The 25,207-nt window shown below is 31.1% G+C and overlaps 1 long non-coding RNA gene across 1 annotated transcript; it reads left to right on the top strand.

Annotated features, from left to right (window-relative positions):
• The first annotated feature begins 1,359 nt into the window (after positions 1 to 1,359).
• Positions 1,360 to 16,543, top strand: LOC107397557 (uncharacterized). The gene is made up of 3 exons (XR_010335077.1): positions 1,360 to 1,600; positions 16,101 to 16,339; positions 16,397 to 16,543. It is a non-coding gene; the product is annotated as an uncharacterized LOC107397557 (long non-coding RNA).
• The last annotated feature ends 8,664 nt before the right edge of the window (positions 16,544 to 25,207 follow it).

Here is a 25,207-nt window from a genome sequence, read left to right as displayed (position 1 = left end):
GAAGAGAGACTAACGACGTAGGACACCTGCCATACGCGCAGAGGGCGGCCATCAGGAAACAGATGATTTACTTTTATTAATAATATGCGATCAACATAAATAACATCCAACGTTGTTTACGATAGTAGCCGATACTACGTTTACCGGAGCTCTTAATGTTTTGTAATTGCATCCTATAAAACGTCTATCACCGTTTATGATCGACCTGCTTCAAATTATATACCCCGCTCGCTTTCGAATGATGGATATTTAACTAGATGGTTATTTATGGGAATAAAGATTTCGATTCGAGGAAAAATTCACGCTATAAATAAGGAATATCATTTCGAACAGACGCTTGTCTCAAATGCCTGAACCATTCCCATTGAAGAAAAAATACTCTTAGCACGTTAATTCCCCGTACAGAAATTATCAAAAAATCAGTGACAAGTTCAAGATCTTGATTTTGAAAAAAGTACGTATTAAAGATCATAAAATGATACATTGTTTACTTCATGGTAAAAGTAAATAATTATTATTTTCATTGCTGATTTTTTTTATTATTGTCAATTAAAATAATGGAGGACAGAATAAAATTTCGTATTGTTCCCAACGATAAGACTCACCACGATCTTCTCAAGCGTCTTCATCTTTTCAAAATATTATCATCTCGTATAAATAACTATTTTTGTAATAATAAAGCATATTTTATTCGTTACACACGAAGTGGGTCTGCTAAAAGTATTTTTTTCTAAAGTACTTATCTCAAAAACTAATAGTCGCACCGAATTTAGGGTTTTGTCATTAATTAAATAATTAATAATTAAAGTTTTTTTCCTATCATTAGCTGTTTCAAAACTATAAAAACGCCGCATTTTACCAAATTATTTTTTTAAATAAGGTTGATAGAAATTTTAAAGAGTTATGATCTCTCATTGGAAGAATAAATTACGTTAGCTAGTATTATTTTCTTGAAGTGCATGAATAATTAACAGCTTATTTTGAGAGAAAATGCGACGTTGGCGTTTTTAAACAGTTTTGAAACAGCTAATATAAAAAAAATTAGAAATTCTTTAGCCTCTCCTCTAATTAAAATTAATTAATTAAGAATATAAACATTAATAAAATTAAAGACACTAGAAACTTAAAAAAACACTTTGTTTTAAATGATATTACTCTTAATGCTGATTGGAGTTTCCCTGTATCGGCTCTGTAACTCAAGTTATTTCCATTTAAAGTTGAAACTATAACGTTCTATCCGCCTATCGAGCCCAATATTAAGATATTAAGTTATTGACGTTTAAGTGACAATGATAGAGTTTATCAAAATTTGACAAAATTTCTATATATTTCCGACAAAATTTTGAACACAGAGAAGTCTACAAAGTAATTAATTTTTGATTTTGTGGACAATGTGTGACAAATGTTCAAATATCTGATAGGTTTTTGGTGATTGAGAAGGTTCAGTGATTAGAGGATTCTATGTTGAAAGGCGGTTGTGGCGTCACGATTCCTTTCTTTCGAAACGATTATCTCCCTTATTTCTCATCGTAGAAAATTTTGAAAAAAACTTTCTGGTAGAACGAACATCATTTTCAACTTCTGTTAAAACATAAAACAGGTAAAATATTTTGTCAATTGTCTTTAACAAAATGAAAATATGAATTAATTCATCGAAATTTTATGTTTTCAGTGTTATTCTTAATTAAAACAATAAAGCTTAAATGATGCTTTTGAGCAAAAAATTATTATAATTTTTTTTGGTAAATTTATGTTTATTTGATTTTTTAATTTTACTTAGTTTATTATTTTTTGATTTTATCAACACTTCTATTACGAATTTTTATCACAAAACACCATTTAAGACACAAGAAATAACAATTTTTCGCAGATACTTAATAGTAATTAATTAATTAATTAAATTACTTGGAAAGAAATGTAGAAAAATTCAAAAAAATGCATAGGCGTAGAGAAAAATAAAATGTTTTTAAGAGCAAACGCTGAATTCTGTTCCATTATTAATTTTTGTGATATAGTAAAAATATATTTTTTGTAGATTCACCCTGTATTATTGTTAATTTTTTAGTTTGTGCTTCTTTGAAATCAACATGCAATAGCATAAGATGTAGATTTTATTATTTTATTTTTCGTCTCAAATTGCTATTGGTATTTTTACTGTAGAATATTATAGTTTTTTCCTCACTCGACAAAGTACGATTTGGTTTCCCATTTATCGAGATATTTCTTCGAGTACCATGCCTCTAACATCGTAATAAAACTAGAAATTATAAAACGAAACATCTAGAAAAAAATTCAGTACTTTTCTGAAGTGATTACGTTACACTTGCTTATTGCGTTGACAAGTGATGTTTCAATTAGTACTGCTCTAATTAATTAATCCAATATGAATGAATTCATTAAGTAAATACATGTTTTAAACATAAAATTAATTTATAATCCTTGGATGCCACCAACTTCAGAGCAGTTTGTTTTTATTTTTTTGATTTTTGTCAAGATTTTTTTGTCTACTCATCTACCTTTAAAAACTCAAATTGCATTTAAGATAGTATTATGCATTTTCTTTATTTCTAGAATTCTTAAAACTGAAAAATGTCAATAGACCATTTTTTAAATTGACGATTTTTGCCAAGATTTTAGTCGACTACTTTTCGTACTTTTGAAAACTCAAAAAAAAAGTTTTTTTCGAACTTGATTTAAGAAAAAGTTGAACTGATCCAAAGTCTCAAAGTGACTCAAAGTCAATTTTATTTTCCAGCCCTAGAAATTTCTTGTAAAATCTCTTTTATTTAGTTGTTTTTCACAACACTTCATTATTGTTTTAACAAGAAGTCATGTTTTAGTTAATGAAATTTGTCTGAATTAGTCCTGGTTTTAGACGTAGAGCTTATAATCTTTCGGTGCCATCAATTCCAGAGCCATTTTCCTCATCGCCAGCAGTCCTTCAACCTTAATTGTAATAAACCCCAAAATCGCAATCGTATTATTAGTGTCAATAATTTCATACTCGTACGAATCCACATTCTCCTCGACTTGTATCAGCTCACTGAAAGGCACCTCAGCGTAGCCAATTTCAGTACAGGTTTGTATCGGCTTATCAGTCGTTTCAAGCGGTTCACTGATAACCGTAAACTTAATAATATCATCTTTTTTGATCAAATCAGCCAACATTTTGCAATTTCTAGGATTATAATCCTTGTCAATAGGAAACGTTTTCCGGAAATTGAAAACAATTCGTTCGTCGGCTTGAACTTTCGCCAAACTGAAGGGAGTCTCCATTTCGGGGCCTTCCTGCCCCAGAAATGAATATTCGACGAAAAACTGCCGAATTTGGTCGTTTTTCAACACCGAACAACCTTCCAGAAAGTAAAGATCGACCACGGTTATGGTCAATTCCGGTTTGTAAGTCTTGGGAGTGTAGTCGTCGTAAGTTCGCAGTCTAACATTGGCAGTGTCTTCCTCTCGCCACTGTCTCCAGATAACATCTTCAGGGTGTTTTCCGTGAAGAATAGCGTTTTCTTGCAACGTCTGCTTCCAGTTGGCTTCAAAACGCAGCCAACGCACACGTTCTTGGAGCTCCGTATTTATATCAGATTGTGTGGTCTTTAGCACTTTATTTCGGTTCAAAACTAGTAAAACACTGTCAGCGAAATGGTCAAATTCCGAGTCGGTGACATGCACTGTTCCGAAATTTTGACTCTTTTTTGAAAATTGATCGCTGAGGAGATCGGCCACTTTCGTCATACTTTTCTTCTTGGTCTCGACTTTCGCCGAAGGAAAAAGACTCCTCAAAGTTTTCTGTTTGCAAGTAAATTTGTACCACACGTCCAAATAGGCGATGTTTTCGCCATTTGGGTCCACGTCAGTACTGGTGAAAAACAACCTTTGGCTTTGCTTATGATTGACCACTTGGAGAATATTATCGACGAAAAATTGCGTCTGACTTAGGAAAATTTCCGTTCCCTCGCACATGGCGTGCAGTTTGAATGTGATGGGATTTTCGCTGATTCTGTACACGAAGTCTTCGTCCAGTTCCAGGCCGTACTTGATGGTAAAATCGAACTTGGTTTTGTTGTGGTCTAGTTTTTCGGGTGATGTTATGAACTCTTCAAACTCAAACATCGACCATTTTATTGTGATAAAAATATCACCTTGGAAGAATTTTCTGATGTAGGCCAGGCACGACCTGGAGATTTTAATTTGATGGAGGTACATTTTGAACCTTGCGGGAATTGCGGTTTCATTCTGGTAGTACGTAAGGGAGGAACGAGGCACATTTGAACCAAGATTTGTGTCTTTGACATAACGCGAAAGCTTACCAGGGGCGACTCTGATAATTTTATTTTCTTGAAATAGGGAGCCCATAACTAAAATTTTGATTTGACTTTTTGGAGATTTATTTGACACTTAGGGTTGCCAGACCTTTTACAGGGTGTTCTCTCTGTAAACCCCAGATTACAAGTATTGAAAGTTCTAATAAAGATATTTATTTGAAAGTTGGTACTCAGCCATAATCCGTTGAGTTCTGGTCAATGAAAATATTTTTAAGATGGCGACACTTATATACAGTTATACCGAAAGTCTCTATCAACTTTTTTATTTAAAATAGAAAGCTATGTTTTTCCCTGCGTTTTTAGATTAGTTCAGTTATTTTAAGTGAGTTTTTATCACCTAAGTTTAACAGTTTTCGAAATTTTAAAGTTTTTTTGAAAATTTTTGGATTTGCACTTGTCACTTAAAAAATCGACAACTTTCTCATTTTTAGAGTCTTCGAAATCATATTTGGAGAATTAAAAGACAAAGCTTCTATCTGTTGTTCAGTGTGCTTAAAATTGAAAAGAAAGTTAAAAAACCCAAAAATTTTTGGAGCAACTTCAAGTACACATAACTTAATTTTTTCAAATGGGATGTCCCATTTGACGGAGGAATTTTTTTTCTGCATCTATCTGTATTAACATTTCCTATACTTATCTGTAATAATTTTCAAGTGATGTTAGTTTTTTTGACATTGTATAGGAAACTTTTTACCAACCATAGCTATTTTTGCATAGTTTGCCATAAAAAACATTTTTGATTAAAAAAACCACAAATTCTGTTTAAAATTGTGTTATCGTCCTGTAAAAACAAAATAAATTCTTTGAATGTTGGTTTTAAAAACTTTAATTTCTCACAATTTTTCTCTCGTTTCCATGGCAACCTACGAGAAAAGGCAAATGATATTTCAACAAAAGTTGTTGTAACTTGAAAACTATTAAACATGAGTATAGGGACTTTTAATACAGATCGATGCAGAATTAAGTTCTCTACGATTTAATGAAATAAAACTTTGAAAACATTAAGCTATTGGTGCTTAAAGTTCTAAAAACCTAATTTTAAACATTTGGAATTTGTTATTTTAGAAATTTCGAAACGCCAGAAGAAAGATCTAGACATCTTCTTTCAAAGGAGCTAAAAAATATTTCCAAATATGAAAAAATAGCATCAATTTTTGAACTAGAAATGCAAATTCACAAAAACAAATTAAAAACCTTAAATATTTCGTAAAAAGCTAAATTTAGGTATTAGAAAAGCTTATAAAAGCTACCTTAAAATAACTCTCGTAATCCAAAAACGCATTAAAAAATGTAACTTTCCATTTAAAATAATAAGGAAGTTGATAGCAACTTCCGGTATAACCGAAAGTGTCACCGTCTTGAAAATATTTTCATTGAACAGGACATAAGAGATTATGGTTGTATACAAATTTTCAGATCATTATTATTATCATTATTATCATTATTAGAACTCTCAATACTTCTGATGTGGGGTTAGAAGGAACACCCTGTATATTTAATAAAAGTCTACTATATTTAACTAAACTCTTCTATCTTCTATGTCCCTAAAATATAGAAATTTCGCGAGCGTGGCGTTTCATGATTGGCTACTTTCAAACTTGCAAACTTTTTTCAAAGAAAACAGTGTCATTCATATTTGCATAAGGTCTAAATGAGCTATTATCGTTATCTTTATTTTGATTTAAATAAGTTACTTGGTAAATAGACGAGTTGCATTTTTTTAAATTAATTGATTCGATTTTTAGTTTATAGAAAAAACAAAAACTTTTAGATAAATATAGGTGGATGTTTTAGTAGTATTATTAATATTATTTAGAAAGTAAAGAAGATAGTGAAAAATCTAATGCAAGTTTGGTGACATTATAAAGAGTTTTTATAATTCGACACTGTCAAAATTTCTGGTTTTTCTCCTGTGTAAGACAGTTTTGACAACTGTTTGGCATTTCTCAATGCAAAAAATCAGATTATTTTTAATAGATTTAAAGCAATTTTAAGCTTTGTTGAGTCTAATTCGAAAAGTAAAATGTTGTATTCAACTCATTTTCGTGTAAATAGGTTCATTTATTTCACCTCGTGGTTTGAAAATCCAATCATGAAATAAAACGTCCGAACTATTTCAGGTTTTTTAATTTAATTTTGAGAACTATCTTGCGTTTTTTGAAAACTTGTGCTACAACTAGATTTGCTGTTTCATTCAAATAAACTTAAGGATATTACTGAAATTTAGAGATAATCAAGTGATAAAAAAATGAAGTTAAAAGCAGATTCATATTTACTGATTACTGATTTGTTTTTATCATCTTCTAATGTTCCAAAATTGATATAATTTGTTTGATGTTATACTTCTTTAACTGTTGCAGCAGTTCATTTAAGGTGCACAAGGGAAGAGTATTTTTTAAAATTTGAAGGGTAATTAGTATTAGGTGCAAAAGAGTCAAGTTCTACAAATTTCTGAAGTTCGACAAAAAATGTCCTCTCAATCAAAAATGGCTTTTTTCAGGATTTGTAACCTTTTACTTACTTTATGAATAAACCAATAGGGTTGTCATAATAAGAGGCGGCAAAAATAAGTAACTCATCAGGGTTACTTTAAACACTCTCTGTATAAGTAAATTAACGAAAAGCAGAAGATTTGCAATCTACATATTAAAACGATGTCTTATAATTTTTTTATTATATATTTTATGTTTGTTAAAATGGATTTAAAATGATGATTAATTCTTCTTATTCTATTTCTTTATTTTTATTTACCTCAATGTTAACTTTTAATGTATTGTAAGGAGTGTTCAATAATTGTTCTGGTCGTAGTTTGCTGTGGTGTTCTCTTTCTAGCATGAACGTAGATTGCGTGATAAGTTCATATGGTTTGCTGTCAACTATTTAAATGTTGTCTTATTTTTGCACTTAAGAGTTTTTGATAAAAATCACTTTGCAGATCATGATAATTGTATGCAGACGTTCAAGAATTTACTCTGCAAGCTCAGCTGAACGTGTGAATTTTCGTCCGCATTTTTAGTCTGACACTGACAACTGTCATCTGTCATTGTTTTGTAATGTTAACCGAGACATACGTTTTTGTGACAATTGCTATACATAGGCGATCTGACCAGAACAATTATTGAACACTTGTTAGTAATTATATTTACTTTGTGTAGTTATAAAAAATTAATCTTTTAACAATCAGGTTTTTTTTATTAAAAAACAGTTTCGCAATACAATACAGATTTCAGGACGTTTCGGCATAAAAACACCATCATCAGCTCTAAATTACAATCAGGAAACAAACCAACGCCATAACACATTAAATGCAAAATTCGTATTTTTTCCATGCATAAGTAAATTTTTTAATCACTTAATATAATTACTTAATTAGTAACAAATGATTTACTTGAATCTTCTATATATTATTTGAAACTTCTACATTTTCAAGCGAATTCTTGACATTTTGATTTCTGGCAACCCTTGACAGAGTGGCGAAATGGGTGGCGATAGGATCGGCTGTCATAATCGTTATCTGGACTTATATACAACTATGTGAGTGCTTAATTGCTCCGTCGGTCGATAAAGCTAGTTTACGGCATTTTGTGGTATTTGTGAGCGCCTTTCGTGGTCTTTCGATATTTTTCAACACAAGATAAGTTTATCAGCGTTCATAAAAGAACAAAAAAATTAATGGACTCGAGATTATCCACGGTTGGAATTCCATGTCGTGGCCGAATTTGACCAAATGAACATGTTTATTAAGTTTTATTTCCCTTTTAGAAAATAATTAAGCGCCATTATGAATTATTAATGCGAATTAGAACGACCAGGTCTCATAGCGTAATAAATCACTGTGGAAACGTTCAGGTGGCAGAAAATTTATCAAGATTGGAGAATTAATATATAACCGACATGCAATTTTAATTATTTAAAGCGATTAACGATATAAACGGGTAATTAGTCTATTTTAAAATATAAACCGGCGTTATAAATCTTGTATCTTAACGGCGGGTTATCCACTGCGTGTTGGCGCGCTACTGATTCTAATTTTATTGGAATTTGCGCTGTTTGTACTTTAATATGCAGATGAGGCGATAAAACCGAGAAAATATATCATTTCTTCTATGACGTTTACTGTGTTTTCGATTTATCGCGAATCAACCGTGTATAAGGCAAAAATTGTAATTTATCGCCTTCATTATAAACAGACGCAGATACCGCTGCACGGAGGCGCCTATAAACGCAGCTTTTATTTCTTCCCTATTGTCTCACGAAATTGCCTCAATATCAACCATCACAAAACACACACAATTAATTTTCATTGAACAGGACATAAGAGATTATGGTTGTATACAAATTTTCGGATCATTATTATTATCATTATTATCATTATTAGAACTCTCAATACTTCTGATGTGGGGTTAGACGGAACAGCCTGTATATTTAATAAAGTCTACTATATTTAACTAAACTCTTCTATCTTCTATGTCCCTAAAATATAGAAGCAAAATCTTCTATATTTCGCGAGCGAGGCGTTTCATGATTGGCTACTTTCAAACTTGCAAACTTTTTTCAAAGAAAACAGTGTCATTCATATTTGCATAAGGTCTAAAAGAGCTATTATCGTTATCTTTATTTTGATTTAAATAAGTTACTTAGTAAATAGACGAGTTGCATTTTTTTAAATTAATTGATTCGATTTTTAGTTTTCGTCATATTTTTTTTGCTTCTTAAGTTACTTAATGGAGTGTTATACTAAAAAATGAAAATTTTTATATGGATAGCCAACAACAAAATAGGCGACCCATATTTTTTTATTTTAACCAAAGCTCTACCGTTTTGGAGAAAAATAATTGAAAAGGTGAAAATTCCTGGCCTGACGTCAGCAATGTTCCTTTTTGAATCAGCCAGTCACAGAACATGAGATAGAAAACTTGCAAACAAAGATAGCTTGAAAAACGTACGTTTGTTCTTGATTTCTGCCTCTGTTGTTTTACATACGACTACGACTTCTAATCTGCTGCAGGAGCAATCATTTTACCAAAACACAAACTCCTGCAAAATATTAGCACAAAACACAGTCACAATCGACAACGCACGGCTTTGACGTTTGTATTTGACGTTTACCAGCCCAAACGTAGGTCGTAGCGTTAATTATATGCAGCGAAAGACTGACGAATCATTAGTCGAGACATTGTTTACGTCACAGCGCAAATTTTCTATTATTACTAAAAAAGTACCGATTTAAAAAAACTTAGACCGATATTACTAGACATCATTTTGTGTCTACTTTCAGAATCTACAATTTCCAAAAACTTTTACTTTCGAGTATAACACTCGATTGTTTGATTAATGAGTTTTAAGAAGGATTTAATACTACTTTTAATTCATATTATAGAAAACTCAGGATGAAAGGTAATGGTAGAAAAAGCCTGAGTCGTAAACCATACAGTACAATGTCTTTGAAAAAAGTCAACAGCAATGTAAAATATAATATTATAGAAAAAACAAAAACTTTTAGAGAAATACAGGTTTATTCATATTTGTGAGACAAAAAATTAACCTCAAAAAGGACCTATAAAATGATGCTGATTGAGATTATAAGTCGTGTCTTATCGAAACTGATAAGAATTTTACAGCCCTGGGAAGTAGGGGTATGGAAAGACGTTTTTGCACCATAACTTTGGAATCATTTGACCAAATATTACGAAACTTGGTAGACTTACTAAAGAGAACATGCATTTTAATCTGGTAATTACGAAAACCGGATACATCCACCCAGTTTCCGGTTGCAGCATTTCCGGATCACATTTTTTATGTTTTTGCCCTCTTAACACTACTTTTTTATTGCTTAAATCGATAGAGTAATCAATTTCGAATAAAAAAGTTAAAACCTTCTACACCATTAAAATGGACCGTTTAATAGTTATTTTAATTTCAATAGAGGCTTGCACCTGACCAAAATCAAAAAAGTATGAATTTTGAGCACATAATATCTGTAGCAACGAAAGTGCATCTGCACTCAAAGCGCTGTCAAGTACTGTCACACACTTGTCAACTTTAACTTTGGATAATTTGGGGCTCTAAATATTTAACAAAAGGGTTTAGTTCAGTCTCTTAACCTAACCTACAATAAATTTAAACTATTCTGGTAGCATTTTTGATTGATTAATTCATCGAAAATTCACAAAAAAGTCATTAGTCGTTAGTACTTGACAGCGCTTTGAGTGCAGATGCACTTTCGTTGCTACAGATATTATCTGCTCAAAATTCATACTTTTTTGATTTCGGTCAGGTGCAAGCCTCTATTGAAATTAAAATAACTATTAAATGGTCCAATTCAACGGTATAGAAGGTTATAACTTTTTTATTCGAAATTGATTACTCTATCGATTTAAGCAATAAAAAAGTAGTGTTAAGAGGGCAAAAACATAAAAAAACACAAAAAATGTGATCCGAAACTGGGTGGATGTATCCGGTTTTCGTAATTACCAGATTAAAATGCATGTTCTCTTTAGTAAGTCTACCAAGTTTCGTAATATTTGGTCAAATGATTCCAAAGTTATGGTGCAAAAACGTCTTTCCATACCCCTACTTCCCAGGGCTGTAAAATTCTTATCAGTTTCGATAAGACACGACTTATAATCTCAATCAGCTTCATTTTATAGGTCCTTTTTGAGGTTCATTTTTTGTCTCACAAATATGAATAACCCTGTATAGGTGGATGTTTTAGTAGTATTATTAATATTATTTAGAAAGTAAAGAATAAAGTGAAATATGGTGACATTATAAAGAGTATTTATAATTCGACACTGTCAAAATTTCTGGTTTTTCTCCTGTGTAAGTTTTTATTTCTTTTTATTGTCTCACGAAATTACCTCAATATCAACCATCACAAAACACACACAATTAATTTTTTTAATTTAAAACATACTGAACATCACCACATGTTTTCCGAGTCGTACGTGTAACCCTTGTTAGCCATCATCGTCAAAATCATTTGCTTCATCGCCAAAATTCCCTCAAACTTGATCGACATGTAACCAATCACGTCTAAAGAATTGGCATAATCTAAAATCTCATACTGGTAAGTGTCTTCATTTTGCTCCAAATTCGCGATCTCGTCCAACGAAACTTCGCTATATCCAAGCTCGAAACACGTCTGTATCGGCTTATCCAGCCTCTCAACCGGCTCACTGACCACGACAAAAGTCACAACACCTTTATTTACAATCAAATCGATCATTTTCTTGCAATTGCAGTAGTTGGCATTCACGTCAATATCGAATTTTTTGGTGAAATTAAAAACCAAATCCTCGTTTGATTTGCCTTTGGGAACACTGAACGGAGTTTCAAATTCGGGACCTTCAAGACCTAGAAAACTATACTCGACGTAAATTTGCTCAACTTCGGTGTCTATAATCGGAAGACTGCCTTCCAAAAAATGAAGACTTGAGATGGTTACGAAAAATTCCGGTTTGTACTCTTCGGTGCTGTTCCTCAAAGCACAAGCATTTAGCCACAGTGAGTTGGGTTCATAATCTACACAATTAATTTCTTTCTCCAAGCTTCTACAATCGTCTGAACTTGTGGTTTTAAGGACATTGTCCAAGTCTCGAAATAAACTATCATCGGATTCGACTTTTTTTAAACTAGCTCCTTTAATCTGCCGGAAACTTTTGCTTTGGGTGTCTCCTTGCGACCTTTGTATGTTTGAAACGGTTAGTTTGAAGTTCTTCACGTCCTTTTTGTGGCAAGTAAACTTGTATTGCAAACTCAAATAAGCGAAACTATTGACAGAATCAATAACCCCGTTGTAGAACAACACTCTTGTGGTTTCTTTTCTGTTGATTAGGTCTAAGATGTCCCCAAGGTAGAGATTGGCTTCGCTCAGAAGCACACTTTTGGCACCATTGGTGGCATAAAGCTCGAAAATGACCGGGTTTTCGCGAATTATCTCAAGCGAATCCTCACTGACATCAAAACCATACTGAGCCCTACATCCCAGTTTGACTTTTAAGTGTTCGATCACTTCCGAAGAAACAATTTCTTCTTGCAATTTATTGAAGTTCCAGACCAGTTTGATATGTTTTTTGCCTTCGAGATAACGATCGGTGTATTGGAGACACTCGTTTGACAACTTGACATGTTTGATTTGGAGAATTAGTTGTATTTGGGGGACAGATTGGTTTAAATTAGTACAATCGGCATCTCCACCACATTTTAGTCTTTTCGAAGCGAGAGGAGTTACTTTGAAAATTTCAGGTTCGAGGAAAACGCTCACCATTTTCACAAAAATTTTGATTTTTCGTTAAAATTTCGTGTCAAATAAATTTGACACGAAATGTTATAAGGTTATAACTAGAGTTTCTATTTTTCGTCGACTAACTGTGTTTAGAAATGGTTTAGACTGGCAGTCGTCGTCAATTCACTGTTTTTCTTAATATAAACTCCAAATTTTAAAAGAGATTTCTTTGTAAGTACAAGAAGTTTACGTCTAAACGCTTCATCATAAACATTTTTCCCTTAACTTTAAGAAATGGTAACCATCGATGAAAGAGAGAGACATTAAACTTTTCCTGCCAAGTTTTACGTTTATTATTAACAAGCATTTAGAAAAGTGGATTGTCTAAATAATGTAATGTACAAAATCTATGACATTTTGGAAAATTGGGTTTAATCACACGAGAAGACGTTCAATATTATTTTTTGAGATATTTAAAAAGACGACGGGAAATATGAAAGGTTCTTGATGACCAATTTTTGAGATGAGATGTTTAACTAAAAATTTTGACTAAAAGAAAAGCATTTTTAGCATTGAAGTATGTTTTAAATTATGTATTAAATATTAAAATAAAAATCGAAAACTTAATAAACATTAATATTTGTAGGTATTCAATTATTTTCTTTTTTTAAATAGTAATCCCAAAATTCCTACGTTTCCTACGTCCTTGGTTAAATTTGACGTAAAATTATGTCATTTTATGCATTTGACAAAAGTTATAACCTTGAAATTATTTTCGACATAAACCTCTGACATAAGTTACTAACAAAAATTTTAATAAAGAAGGATAGAAATATATACTTTATCCAATACAAAATTGGGTCCGTTTGACATTCAGTGTCCCAACTCTGAAAAATGAGACAACAGTCAAACCGGTTGTAGAGCTGGCCGATTCTGCTTAGTTTTTTAAATAATTTCATTTTTTGACGAAAACACATTTTTTTAATTCATTAAACAAAAACTAAAAAATTTAGAATGGTAGAACTGTCACACAACTATGTAAGTAAAAATCAAAAATAATATAATAAGGAATTAAAGAATATATACAGGGCATTCATTTTAAAAGAAGCCAGTCTCAGCAACTTTTCTCTATTTTCAAGCAAAAACAGGTCAATTAAGAGAAGTTCAAAACCAACATTAGTTACATTTTAGGTTTCATCCCTTAGCCACCCCTACTTTAAAAGTTTAAATGACACCCCCTACTTTTTGAAACATTTTTGGAAAGAAAAAAATGAACAAATCTAACTGTCAAAAAAAATTATTTGCCGATTCGTTTTTTAGTTAGGGATGGTTTTATTTTTGAAATGTATAGTCCTAGTAGCCTTTGATTTGAATCCAATTTAATTTAAAATTAAATAAAAAATTTGTCAATTAGAGATGCGATGAGATAATTTAAAGCCAAGATTAAGTACGATTTAGATTTCATGCCCTAGTTTCTAATCACCCTTAATTTAAAATTTTAAATAGCATTTCCAACTTTTTGAAATATTTTTGGTAAATAAATAGGGGGTAAATAGCTTATCTAACAGTAAAAACAAACATTTTTTGCGATTCTTTTTTGAGTTCAAAACCAACATAAAATGTTTTAAAATGTTTGGGGGGTATTACAAATTTTAAAGGGTGGTTAGCGACTAAAGGATGAAAATTAAAATGTTACTAATATTGATTTTAAACTCTTTCACTGATTCCGAATTAACATTTTTTTTTATTAAAATTAAATTAGCTTCGAATCATGGCCTACTACGATTAAAAATTTCAAAAATATAAGCACTCTTAACTAAAAAACAAATCGAGAAAAAATTGTTTTTCTGTGACTATTAGATACGCAAATTATTTTTTCTCTTTCCGAAAATATTTCCAAATTTTAAAAAATAGGAGAGTTACCGATTTTTTAACAAATCCAAAAAAAAAAGTAAAAACCAAAAATATTTCGTAAACGGCTAAACATAGATATAGAGAAAGCTACCTTAAAATAACTCTAGTAATCCAAATATATTCCCTTTCCAAAAACGTTTAAAAAAGTAGGGGTTGCTATTTAAAAGTTTAAAGTAAGTGTGGCTAGCGATTAAGAGATGAAATCTAAAATGTCACTAATATTGGTTTTAAACTTTCCCTTCGCGATCCTAATCAATCTGTTTTTGCTTGAAAATAGATTTGCACAATGTCAAAAGTTATTGAGACTGGTGACTCCTTTTAAAATGAAAGCCCTGTATATTTTCAAAAATTAAAATTCAAAAACTGACCAAGGAACTTTAGCGCTGAGAAACTAAAAAAATATTGAGACTGAAATGCTGAAAAACTAAGCAAGTAAAAAACTGAGAAATTGAAAAAACTACTGAAAAAAAGAAACACTAATAAATTGAAACATTAGATTCTCAACAAAAAACCGATATCGTAATACTACAAGAAACCAAAATGCTAAATAACATAAAAAGAATATAAAAAAAACTGAAAAGCAGTAACATTGAAATCTGTAGATTTTACGTGACTGTGAAATAGTTATAATTAAAAACCTATGAAACTGCAATTAAAAACATTATCTAATAAGATAAGATAGTAAAACCACAAAAAAAAATATAAAATAATATGAAGAAATTAAGAAACTAAAAAGCTGAAATACTAGACACCTGTAAAACAAAACAAAATTAATGTAAAATAACTATTTAAAACTAATTTAAAAAATGTGGTGTATTTTTTTATTTATGAGTCGGTTATTTATGTGATGTTTTAACGACCCCAAATAATAAATTTTCGTCGCGTTGAAATAAAATGTCTTAATATGGCTACATTTTGACTGCTGAAATGGAACTTCCCGACATTTATGGTGGGTTGAGACCATCCAAGCGACCCATTAAGGTTTAGAGCAACCATTAGTCTATCGAAAAGTTTATAATTACCGAATTACAGGCGACTAATTATGAGGGTAAATATTAATAAGTCAACCCTTGATAAATATTAATGAAAATGTGTTAACCGGAGTAATTTGCTCGGATGACAGTTCGTGTCTTTGCTTTTTTCGTCCTTAATGTGAAAATAATCTCGTGAAAGGCCGAGAGATTCGTTTCTATTAGATTACAATGTGGAGATTAGATCGTATTTTTGACACCTTGATACCTGCTCGGGTCTGGGATGCACCTGTTGACTTAATGCATCGAGACCTAAGCTGCGTTTACACAAAGCGATCGAATCGATATTCTTTATTTGTATTTAATAACCACCTTCTCGCCGTAATTGCCCTCCTTATAATTAAAAATTACTGTTTTTTCCCTAGATGATTTATACTCACCTGAACGCTAATTTTCATATTAGAGGAAACGTGAGACTGGTCTTATCGCTCTCATCGAGCACGAAATTCAAAATTTCAGTTTTGGTAGTTTTTTTTTAAACAGATTACCGCCCCGATAATATATTCAAATTAAATCGAAAACCGGAGAGAGATCCGGCATAATTTCGTGTGTGTGCGCGCTTTTTAATTGAATTTTAAGTGAGATTTATGTTTTCAGGTAAAACAATCTCTCGACGAAGTTAATTGCCGTACACGGCCCGATGTTGGTCCAAATGTTGCGACTAATTGGCTCCCAAGGGATTTCACGTCGAGCTTTGACGACACGGCCGGAATAAGGAGAGCGGGCGGAGGAAGTAAACGCTTGTTGCGGAAATTTGGGAAATGAGTTCAAAAGCCACCAAAGAAATTAACTCTTAAACCGCGCAAACTGCGAGATGTTAATAATTATTTATTTCCGTGGGTTTTGTTGCAAAAATAGTTACTTTCATTCGTGTATAACTTATATTTTTACAGAGGTAAATTAATTTGAATTGGTTGTGTTAACAACTGAGCCCTGTAAAATGGATACACACAAGATTTATTTTTAATTTTTTGGTCAATGCTTTTTATTAAAAAATTAAAAGTATCGTGAAGGAGAGATAAACACTCAAAAAATATATAATTTCAGACATTTAACAATTAAAAACAAAGATGAAATATAGCGTTTTAATAAATAAGTTTTCTAAGTCAAAATAATTGAGAATATTGCCATTATTCCGTAGGAAGAAAATATGTATTCAAATATTAAAATATGAATTAAAAAACAACAATACGTTTACTCGAAATTTTGATTAGACAGTTTGATGCATTAGTTCAAAATACACCTCTGGACAACAAATCCTTGAGGCTAAGTTACAATTTAACGAAAACAAAAATAAAAAATCACACCAGATAAGTAGGTGAACATTTTTTTACAATTTGGTAAAAATTTTCATCTACCGGGTGTTTAAAAACCGAAACACCAACTCAAGGATGTGTGGTATAGAAATGTAAGTAAGTATATAATGTAATAATATAATATAATGTTTACAATTTTACAAAAAAAAATTCCATTCGTCAATAAGAAAATAAATGCAATGTCAATTGAAATATTCTTGAAAACTAAAGAGAACATTGAGCATTAATAAGTTTTTAACATATTTTTGAAAGATTTTTGTTCTAACGATTTAATGTCTTTGAGCAAGATATTATAACATTATATGACAAAACAATTTTCTGAATTTTTAGGTTTTGATAATCTCAAGAAATCATGATATACCAAGTCTCGATTGCGTGTGCTAAATTCAATTTTTATAAATTTTTACCTTAAGGTAATATTGCTTAAAAAATCTTTGTAATAAAGTTATTTACAAATAACGAATTTTAAATAACTGATATAAATAAAATAAATTATTTTTAAGATACCTTTCAAGGAATAACATTTCTACAAATCTTGATTTTTTGATAATTTTAGGGACTGAGAGTATAATTTGTGTTTGATTATTTAGTATGAAACATAAAAGAATGTAAAAAAATAAAAACTGAACAAGCGATCAAAATAAGTTTGTAGTTCTAGATTTTTTTAGTTATGACTAAGTAAGAGTTTTTTCAAGTTTTTCCCGTAATCTACACATGCCTTTCAGCAACGTATATACTACTGAGTTAGTACGCCAGTTTTTGAACAGCCTGTAGGTATAAAATAAAATTACAAGAATTTTACTTAAGAATTTTACCATCTAGGAAATACTCCAATAACTTAAAAAAATTGACAAAATTGGTTTTTAATGTCTCACAGCAAACATTTTAAACATTTCAAATAATATCAAAGTATCAAATGGTAGCGTAATTAATTCCGTATCGTTTAGAAAATTAGTTTTTTACTCGACTAGAAATATTCATTTTTGCCTAGGCTAGAAAACTTGGAACACCCTGTACTTACTTATTAGTGAAAATTAGTTATTTATATACCAAGGGAATGATAGAAAACAATAGAAGTTTACTGACCAGAGGGCCTGAAGGACAGTACCTTGACAAAAATTATTAACACCCAATATTTTTTGTGATAGATAAATAAATTAATAGCGTAAACAATATAAAATTTATTATGCAATAAATTAAAACTGTATATAACTGAATTATATACAGGCTGTTTTGTACAATAGATTAAACATTAAAAATAAACAGACCCATTATTTTTATTAGGTATTTTTTTCTAACGTTTTACCTACTATAGAATTATTGACCTCCAAAAAAAATACAGATTATATAATTTATCTTTAAAATAACTAATTTTTATAAAACTTGGTTAACCGTCGTTGTTATAGATAAACATTTAATAGTGCAAGATGTATGGTTGTGGAACATTGTTAAAAATGTGCGACAGTCCCCTTAACGTAAATTGTTTCATAACTTTGTAGCACAACTTAATTTGACTTTGGTATTACTACATTTGAAAGTCCAATCAATTTGGAGATTTTTTTTGTCTTTTATAGCTTTTTTGTAAAATGCACCGTTTTCCAGTAAAATAATAATATTTAGTGACCAACAGAAAAACCAATTACAGGACAAATTTTAAAACAATAGAAGAGTTAATGCGGTTAGTTCCCACTTGATTTTAAGTGTCTTAAAACTGAAATTTAGAAGAAGTTGTAAATGATTAAAATTTTGAATAAAACTGAAAACATTTAAGGGACAAAAATTTTAAAAACTTTCTTTAGAAATTCGCTGAAGTTACGAATTATAAAGCCGAGCAGTCTATGGCTAGAAAGTCACATGGTTAATGAATGAAAGCGAACAGTCAAAAACAACACCAAGATCTTTAAACTCATAGCAACGTTGAGTTCGATATTATCCAGGTTCTATTGATGGGTAATGGTGTTTACTTTACGGCTAAAAGTCATTCATTTGCATTTGGGGATATTTAGAGTAAGGCTGTTTATGTTGCACCAGGTGACAGTTTTTAAGTCATCTTGAATTTTGAAAATTTTTGACTTAAAAATTTTTTTAGATCATCCGCATACAACAGATTACAACATTTTAATTCAGCGGCAAGGTCGTTAATAAATAATTGGAACAAAAGCGGTCCTAAGTTAGATCCCTGTGGTAGTCCTGATGTTGCTTATAAATTTGTATTGTAGCTAATTTTGGGAGGCAGGGGCTGATAGGGAAAAATACTTTTCTAACATTTTAAGGTGAATAATGGAATTTACTCACTCGCTGGGACACCCTGTATACAGGCTGCTCAAAAACTGGCGCACCAACTCAGTGGTACGTTATTGAGAAGTATGTGTAGATTACGGGAACAATCTTGAAAAAATTCCTAAAGTCGTATTTTACAAAATCTGTAGCTATAAACTTATTTTGTTAACTTCTTCAGTTTTTACTATTCTTTAATGTTTTTATGTTCCACACCAAGTAATCGTTCCCAACAAAACGATGAATATCAATAATTTTAATACAAAGAGTTTTTTTACTATTTTTACCTTTATATGTAAGCAATTTTTTGAGCACCCGGTATAGCAGAGGTATCATTTTTCCAGTTACGATTATCTGTGTATGGATCGTTGCTTAATTAATCTGACCGTTGTATCAGAATGGAGGTAAGGGTAGCTGTCGTTTAAAAATTAACGGAACAGAGTAACCTGTGTTTTACAAGGGTTTTAAATAGTTGTTGTGTATTTATCTTGATCCTCGATCAGTGTCCCTCGTAAACTGCTAATTAATTTCGTCGAATTACACCGAAAATTACATCATTTTGGCTTTTTAATTTGCTCCATCGTGTAATTTGTAAACCGTTTATCTCACGCCACCTGTGCGTTCGAAAAGCGTTCCATCATTATAATTTTTTTTCGGAAAGTTTTCAACGAAAATTTCTTCGATCGCGTGACAAGTCCGATATTATTATTAAATTATTAAATTAGATACGAAGTAATACAAAAATATCAATAGGAAAGTGCGGCTGCGTGACTGGATTTGTCGATGTATTACTCTATAATTTAGAGTTATTAGGTATGTCATCCATTTTTGGTTATATCTTATTTTATATTTCATGACACGGCACGCATTTATCATCGCCGGAGAGGAGCCCCCCGCTCAATAATTCAGCCGACACATGTCGTTGTTCCGGGGACGGCGCGGTGCGGTGGAGGCGGCAGCCGAGTTTTCGTCTCCTTTAAACAAATCCATCAAGGGCTAGAGGTAAAGTGGAGGATAATGGTGGACGCGGTGAATATTTCATAGTGCTTGGCTCCCTCGGGGAGCTCATTAGAGGGGGCGCTGCTGCCGCTGTCACGGACTGTTGCGATTCCCACGTCATACTGTTCTCGTGATTGGCTCACATCGGAAAGTGATGGCGTTCTAATGCTTCATAACATAATGATTTCTTATCTTGAACACAAACAGCACACTTATCTGGCCGCACCAGGGACGGACTCCAAAACGGTGCAAACTTCAAAGTTACAGCACAGATGTATACTGTGAGTGAAAGTGAAAATTAAGCTCAGCACTAGGTTTCAACATTCAAAAATTTTTACGGAAGAAAGTGTATTTACACAATTTACACAATTTTCCACATTCGCAATTCATTCAAGTGGCTCATGTGGGAAACTGTCTTTTTAAAAAAACACATTCCAAATAACTAATTTTGGCTCAACTCGTACACATCAAGTTGCTATTCGATTGGCAACTATGGAATCAATGATTTTACGAGTAATTTGGCCAAAAAAATAAAAGTGAATAACTGAATAAAGTTCATATTTATTAGAAAATCCGTTATTCTTATACAGAATGTCTCGCATGCTCATATTTTAACCACAGATAAAATGACCTATATTTTATATTATTTTTCTAAGAACTTTTTATTACAGAATTATTAGCGTTCAAAACTTACCTCAAAAATACAGATTACATTTTTTATCTAAATTTGGTATGCAGTCGTTGTTATAGATAATAATTATTTAGGGCCGGTAGAAAGTTCTGTTTAAATTTAATTCGTTGTTAATAGTTAAAACAACGCGAATAGACCAACTAAAATGCTTCAATTTGTTCACGTGATAGTTAATCACGCATTTAATGGCGGATTAAATTAATGACGCTTTTATAAATCGGTCCTTAATATTGCAAATTCTAAGGTTGGGGAACATTGTTAAAGGGGGCTACGAAGGCTCTTGTAATTTTTTTTGTAGAATGTACCGTTTTTGAGTAAAATAATAAAATATGAAAATATGCCCACACATCACAGTGTTTTAAACTAAACGGCATAGATTTCAAACCTGTCAAAGTGAAACATTTTCAAACTTTAATACAATTTTTAATCGTTATGCCTGTCCATTTTACAAACGAGTAACCATTAAAGCTTTATGTCATTTTGAAAAAGTACTGGTTTTATTTCACTGACAGAAGAATTACATATCGTAAACTGTAAGTGCAATTTTTTTGGTCGGCAAACCGAGGGAACCAAGCGTTTGAGACCAAAAAAAGAAATTAGAGTTTGAGGTTAGTAAGCTATTTTTAGCAATACCTGCACAAATAAGAAAAAGTAAAATATTTTTGTGAATAATTAATAAACGTCAGATTGTTTTCAAATTAAAAATTTGTGTGGCGTTTGGTATGTAATATTTACTTACAACCCACGGACTGTAAGTAAAATATTATTACAGGGTAACCATGGAAACTTGCACCTGTCTAAAAAGTGCGTTTACAATGAAAAATACTTGTACTTACAGTGAATGATGAGTTACAGAACAGCTTTTGTTGAAAGATACCTTTTAGAATACAATACAGAATACAATAATACAAATACTGTGATGTTTGTGATGATATCGACTGCTTCTTTTTACATTTTATTTATTACTATTATTATTATTATTATTATTATTATTATTATTATTATTATTATTATTATTATTATTATTATTATTATTATTATTATTATTATTATTATTATTATTATTTTTAAATTACCACTTTAAAAAATAATGTTCAAACTTAATTCGGTACCAAATGATTAATACATTGCATTTATGAACGTAGAAAAATTATTTGAAGTTAGTTAAAAGTTGAATAACTTGAAAAAGTGAAATGGAACACCTTATTTTCTGTTTTTGCTTCAAGATTGTCTATCTAATCATGAAGTTCCAAAAAGTTAATAATTGAAAAGATATTTGATTTTAAAATTTAATTTCAGCAACAATGCAGATTATTTAGGAGCATTGCCGTTACCATAGTAAAGCATAACATGGATCATTTGTTGGAGTTTATACGAGAATGCAATAATTCGCCATAAATATTAAAATTTAAATTATTTCACTATAAAAAATGACGAATAATGGCCTAAGAGCAACATTAAAGTTATTCTTATTAGCTGAAAATTTTACTTTTTGACTATTGAAACAATAATACAATAAAACCTCTCAACAACGGACACCGATGGGAACCTTTAATTGTCCGTTCCATTAATGGGAATTGGAAATTTTAATATAGGCTTTGTTACGTTCGTACAAAAATGTCCGTAAAGAGGTGTCCGTTAAATGAGGTTTCACTGTAGTTAATAATTTTTTAAATGCTCAAAGTTAAATATTTTTTTAATAATCAGTAAGAGACACTTAGTTCTTATTGATTTTAGATTAACAATTTAAAGGTCTTTAATAATTAAGATGCAAAAATTAAAAATAGGGTGCTCCATTAAAATTTTTTAAGTTATTCAACTTTTAATGAACCTCTTAATTTTTTTATTTTCTTTATAGCAGAGAGATAGAAAAAAGTGGTGAAAGTCCCACTCTTCTAAAAATCTTAGTTTTAGAGCAATTTTAAAAAGAGCGTAATTTTGTTAAAAAAATTAAAATATTTTAAAAATTAAGCAAAATCGAGCAATAACAGTTTAGATCAAAATCGTTAATTTTAAAAAACAAAAAGGCAAAAAATATAGACTATTCCATTAAAAAAATCATAAGTTTGTTTAATAGCGCATTTCCGAAACACCTCGTATATTTGAAAATTATTTTAGATGCGGACTTGGGAAGAAAAAATCATAACTTTTCTAACATTTAAAGGTGAACAATGGACTCTCAGGGACAGCCTGTATAATCCCCTCAAAAGCTCCGTCACTTGTAATTATTCCCGAGATTCCATCTAATTAACTTAATTATTTGTTTTATTTAAATTAATTCATCCATCTCGGGTATTTAGTAATGATTCTGATTCAATGAATCACCGGACAAAAACAGTGCAATTCCTCCAGTTTCCGGCACAAAACCTCTTATTAAAGCACCATAATTATGTTATTATAAAGTTGCATTATCTCCGTTCAGATTGACTAGATTCAACCATTGTTACATCAATTATTCTCGAGCAATTAAGCTTAAACAACAATATAGCAATTAAATCTCGCTTAAAATTAACTTCAGTACCGTTTAAAATAACGTCGAGCACATTCATCAATCTACTTTCAACAGCCCGAAGTACGGCATGAATTAGTTTGACAAAACCATCGGACAGGTAGCGGTCGCACCTCCCATGGGAATTAGCATCATTACTTACCTATCAGCATTTCTGATTACCATATTTGTATATTTATCTCGGCGATCGTATCCATTTGCAGCGACGTATCGACATTTGTGTCGTTATTAATTGCGATTTTTTCAAGCGAAAAAACTACAAATGATGCAAGTAACGATTTTATTCACTTTGCAAATAGTTGTAATTAATAACATGGAACTGGAATAGAGATAAAGTCGCTATTATCATTATCATTAAATTGCCTCACAAGACGTCGTTGAAAGGCGAAAGTTACGTACGATTGCGGAATCATTTTGTAATTTTTAATCCGGCGCTGTTTGGCAGCGGAATGAAATTAAATCGGGATGTCTCAGTGGCTAATTAAATTCGACGGGAAATTGGAGAAGGGACTTAAGAGTTCGATAATGCTATTAATGTGCGATTTGGCTGATCATTAATTGAAACGAACGAATCGACTGTGGTTTCTCCTAATCGCCCGACAATTTCCTAATCCATCAATTATTCGCTGTGTCTCCAAATTCAATTAATTGATAATTAAACACGATTGAAAATATCCGCCCCATTTCGAATTTATTTAACGAGAAAGACGAGATGGAAAAAAAGAGAGGAATTGCAAAGCGACTTGTTATGCATGTCGACATTTTTAACAATCATTATATTCTGATATATTTTCGTGCGGACCAGCTCAAAGAACCGACTTAGAAAGGGTGATTTAAATGTGACAATCAGCAGACCGACTGGTCTCTTTAACAACTTCGCGATTCCAATTTATCATAAAATTACTTATCAGCGTAGGTATATTCAATTTTCTAAGAAACGCTTGTCATAATTGGCGTGCTTTACAAATTTACGGAATGGTGCTTTTGCATTATGAACGGTAAATACAGGGCGTGCGTGAAAAAATTTCATGTAAAGAGACGATTAATGAGCATTGGAGGATAAGCATTCAGGTGAAGAAATTAAAAGTTTTGAATAACTGATCGGGGAAATGTAAACGTCCGTCTAAATATTAGTTGTTATTTGTACAATGTGTTTTTAAATGATTCTCATCTAGTTAACTTTGAAATTAGTTTACATGTAAAAAAATTGTGCCGCTATGATCAAATGAATCCTCTGTCAATAAATGTCAAATCTGTCAGTTGAAAAATTCAATTTATTGTTTATTAAATTTCGTTACAATGTTACACAGTGTAAGAAAACACTTATTATCGAAGTTTATTTCTGAATTGGAGACTTAATAAATGGAGAATAGTAATATTCGATGTCTAAATGCCTATCATTAGTTATGTGAAGCGGCATTTTCTGATTTTACATGAGAAATTCGCAGACGACTAGATGAAAATCATTTAAAAACACATTGTATAATAATAATTATAATAACACATAGGATGCCCAACAGAAATGTCCAATTATAAGTCAACAATTCAAAATCATAATTGTTTGAGTAACAACAAATGAAAAAAATAATAACAATACAAAAGTAGCTTATTACATGTAGACACAAATACAGTACAGAAGAAATTACAGGAACAGAATCAAAAAATTCTAGTTAATATGGAAAGAATCATCATAATATTTGTTAGCACTTTTTGATATGTGTGAGAGCGGTGCTTATAGCATTAAGTTTGTAAGGCTCTAGGTGTTAAAAAACTATTTGAATCTCTGACAGATAATCTTGGCACTATTTTGTTTTATTTGAGTTTTAATTTGTTTAAATTTTAACATTCAACAAGTTTATTTAAATTTTCCTGTAAGTAATTTGTATCAATAACATTGCTAACACATTTATAG

Source organism: Tribolium castaneum, chromosome 1 (genome assembly GCF_031307605.1).
Source record: "Tribolium castaneum strain GA2 chromosome 1, icTriCast1.1, whole genome shotgun sequence".
Taxonomy (NCBI): Eukaryota; Metazoa; Arthropoda; class Insecta; order Coleoptera; family Tenebrionidae; genus Tribolium; species Tribolium castaneum.
The sequence above is the reverse complement of the archived record's forward strand: the minus strand, read 5'-3'. Positions and strand labels throughout refer to the sequence as shown.